Below are 4855 nucleotides of genomic sequence, written 5' to 3'. Positions count from 1 at the left end.
TGATATTGTAAAATATCCAAAGTTAGTTCCTCCCCAAATGTTCCTGCCAGGATCTACATCATCCAGGATAAGAGGCTTTATAACACGAATTATATCTACCATATAAGCAGGCAGGATGTGACTCAATAGAGATAAGTTCCAATATGACTTGACTAAGATTTTGAACCAAGAGGAATATATGTGTTACCAAAGATCAAAACATCAATGGTTAGTAGATGGTAATATAAACACTAGATTCTACCATACCAAAGCAGTGCAACGAAGAAGAAGGAAGATCACCCACTGCATTAAGAATAATCAATGAGATTGGATAGAGGATGCAATTGAAATTAGGAGTATGTTTACAACATTCTTTCACGATATCTATATCACTAATGTTGATGTTGATGGGTGGATCCAAACTGGTCATTCTTATCCTCAAATTGAAGAGAGCTATATGTGCAAGCTTAATAAAGATCTAAAGCATGAGGAAATAAAGAAATCCGTTTTTTATATGGCTCCTTGGAAGTCTCCATGACTTGATGGTTACCCTTTTGGCTTCTTCTAGCAATCTTGGAATATGGTAGGCAATAATGTTTATAACTTTGTTCATGATTTGTGGGCCAACCCTTACAAGATATAAGAGATCAATCAGACTGAAATGTGCCTTATCCCTAAGGTTAATACTCTGGAGTAGGTTCGCCAATTCAAACCTATTACTCTGTGTAACGTAATTTATAAAGCCCTGAGTAAAATCATAGTCAATAGAATAAAATTGTGTATGGACAAAATGGTGTTTTCCAACCAGAGTGAGTTTATTCCAAATAAGAACATTCATGAAAATATAGTGGTTGCTCAAGAAATTCTGCATAGTATGAATAAGCTAAAAAGTAAGGATGGGTTCTTTGCCATCAAAGTTGATTTGGCAAAGGCCTATGACAAAATGAACTGAAAGTTTGTTGAGAAAGTGCTAATGGAACTCAGTCTACATCAACAACCCATGGATATCATAATGGCTTCAATATCCTTTGTGCATATGAGAACTATCTGGAATGGGCAAAAATGTGATTACTTCAACCTCAAGAAATGGCTTAGGCAAAGGGGACCCTTTATCCCATTACCTATCTATTATGTGTATTGACAAGTTATTTCATATGCTTATGGATGTTATGGAGAAGAAAGATTGAATTGACATGAAGATTGGAGACATGGTCCTACTGTTTCACATCTAATGCTTGCAGATGACCTAATCCCGTTTGGGCAAGCCACAATGCAACAAATTAACAGTGCCACCAAGGTTCTGAGGAATTTATGTGGAATGTATGGACAAAGGATAAGTGTAGACAAATTGAGCATTTTGTTTTCAAAAAACACTCATACTTACGGAAGTTAGTATTATTTAAATTGCTAAAACTACACTTATCAATGTTAAACTTAAATGTATCTACTAACCTTTTATATATATATATATATATATATATATATATATATATATATATATATATATATATATATATATATATATATATATATATATATATATATATATATATATATACTTTTAATATATAAAAGTTAATTACCACCATAATTACTTAATTACCCTAATTACAATCCATAATACAACTACTTTCATGTTCCTATAAGTAATTTCGTACTAAACTCTATTTATACTACTAAAAAATATTACCGTTATTTTATTGTTGTTGCAATCTTATCATTTCAAAATGAAATCAATATTCTGAAATCAAATTAATTATTATTGTAGTTTTTTTGTCAAATATTATCGTTACTTGATTTTCTTTAAATGACAAAATGAATATTTAATTGTATAATTATATGTTATTAAATTATAACTTTAAAATTAAAAATAACTATTTAATATAGTTGATTAATATTAATTGAGTAATTTAATATTATTGCTAATTTACCTACCAATTAATTATTATTATTGTTATTATTATTATTGATATTTACCCGCCATATATGATAAGAATATTTTTAAAATTTAAATAGTATATTTATTATTTGATTTGATTTGATTTAATTGAGATCCAAACTCTATAAATTAAAATCGGTTACTTATTATGAACAATAATATATGGTCATTCCAATGTCAATCTATTATTAATTGAATTTTACATAGATGTAATTTTGCAATAACACGCTGACATATTGAATCTTATACCGCTGTTATCTTTGCACTAACATATTTTATCCTTTCAACAAAATAATTATAGTAAATACGTACATTTTGTATACCGAATTATAATAAAAATGTATTAAAATCAAAAGCAATAAAACTGTTTACAGTAAATAAAAATATGAAGAAATTAGACTATATTTTTATTTACTGTAAACAGTTTTATTGCTTTTGATTTTAATACATTTTTATTATAATTCGGTATACAAAATGTACGTATTTACTATAATTATTCTGTTGAAAGGATAAAATATGTTAGTGCAAAGATAACAGCGGTATAAGATTCAATATGCCAGCGTGTTATTGCAAAATTACATCTATGTAAAATTCAATTAATAATAGATTGACATTGGAATGACCATATATTATTGTTCATAATAAGTAACCGATTTTAATTTATAGAGTTTGGATCTCAATTAAATCAAATCAAATCAAATAATAAATATACTATTTAAATTTTAAAAATATTCTTATCATATATGGCGGGTAAATATCAATAATAATAATAACAATAATAATAATTAATTGGTAGGTAAATTAACAATAATATTAAATTACTCAATTAATATTAATCAACTATATTAAATAGTTATTTTTAATTTAAAGTTATAATTTAATAACATATAATTATACAATCAAAACGATGTTATATATGTGTAACATCAAAGGTTGGATCTTTTTCAGCATTTTGCTACACACCTCTATCAAATTTATATACTCTTTTTTTTCCAGGTTATTAGGTTTGTAATTTTATAGTCATCTAAATTTGCAGTTACATTAATTTTTGATTTTTTTCCCAGTGAAAATGAGTAGAAAGGTTGATTCTGTGAAAGACATCAATGACTCAAAAGAAATTTGGCGTCTTGCTGTTCGAATAATGGATGTTTGGAGTGTTGTGAATAACAAGGGTATTGCACATTTGGAGATGATTGTTATGGATTCCTTGGTAAATTGCTTTTCTTTTTTAAGTATAGATTTTTGTATGATAGTTAGTAATTACAACAAAATGCTTTTTTGTATAACATATAAAAAGAAGATTATTTTCATTTTGTTAGGGTGATCGGATTTAGGTCCTTATTCGTCATGACCATTTACTGAAATGGAAAGAGGTCATTAAGGAGAATATGACCTGCATTATAAACAATGACAGTGTCTATAACAATGATTTTCAGTGGAAGATATGTGATCATTCAAAAAAAATTGTGTTTCTTGGTGGTACCACAATGAAGGCAATCGAACTTCAAAATATTCCACCTAAAGGATATTTCTTTAAAGATTTTGGTAAGATAATTAATGTTATGCATGATTTGTAATAAATCAATAAGAATATCAATTCTTTATACATTTAGTTGTACAAGAAAATGATTGTAAATAATTAAAGTGGGCTAAGAAAATGAGCCCCACTAAATCCCACTATATATTATATAAAATATAATTAAAAAATTGATTCAAATATATCAAAATACATTAAAAGAGAGTTTTTCATTGGGTAAGGTGATGTATGATATGAGTAATTTCCAATGGGTGAATTATTTTATGGATTTGGGATAAAAAGAGAATTTTGAAATCTTGAATTATAGTGTGGGTTTGGAATAAGAGGTGGATTTTCAAAATATGGGGTGTTTTGTTGATTTGGGATACAAAGAGGACTTCCATCATTTTGCATAAAATTGGAGCATGTGTTATATTGATTGAGGTTCATTTTCAAATGAAATGTTACCGTTCTTTTATTGTTGTTGCAATCTTATCATTCCAAAATGAAATCAATATCCTGAAATCAAATTAGTTATTATTGTAGTTTTTTAAGGTTGCGGACAAGTTTTGAATCATCACTTCCTAAAAGGTTGCGGACAGGTTTTGTATAAACCCAGTTTTTTAAGAACCAAAGAATTGTACGAAGTTAAATCATTTTTGTTGCTGGACTTATTTCTCACAATTTTAACTAAAATTGTGAACCTTTTGTTTCAATATCTTTTGTTGCATTAAACCTTACTGTATCAATTGCAATTAATTTCAACATTTGGTAATATTCATTACTATATTTTAAAACAAATGAGGTTCTGGTATTTCTTTTACATGGTTTATGTATTTTGGTTAAATAATCATTTATTATGAAGGTTAATATTTGCGCTTTTATACCTCAAATTAGTAACAGATTGGAAAATTTTATCCATTACTAAATAAATATATTTTTATTTCTTATGTCCAAAATCTCAATGATAAATGGAATGTTTATTCATAACATTAACAATGGAATGTTTATTATATATCAATATACCAATAAATTGTAAAAATATTTTTGTATTATATTTTTTGATTATTTCCTTAATATAGTATACAAAAAAATTAAGCAAATTATATTACTATAAATTAATAATGTTTTACTTTATTATGTCCCAAACTGGAAAAAGTTATTTGTGGAAATTTTTTGAACCCATTTATCGATCATTTAACATCCATTACATTAAAAAAAACTCTTATGCAATAAATTTGTGTACGTTGATCCAACTATATATATATATATATATATATATATATATATATATATATATATATATATATATATATATATATATATATATATATATATATATATATATATATATATATATATATATATATATATATATATATATAACAAAAAAATATATTATATTTTAATTTTTTAAAAAT

Source organism: Lathyrus oleraceus, chromosome 3, assembly GCF_024323335.1.
Source record: "Lathyrus oleraceus cultivar Zhongwan6 chromosome 3, CAAS_Psat_ZW6_1.0, whole genome shotgun sequence".
NCBI lineage: Eukaryota > Viridiplantae > Streptophyta > Magnoliopsida > Fabales > Fabaceae > Lathyrus > Lathyrus oleraceus.
This window is presented reverse-complemented; position numbering follows the sequence as displayed.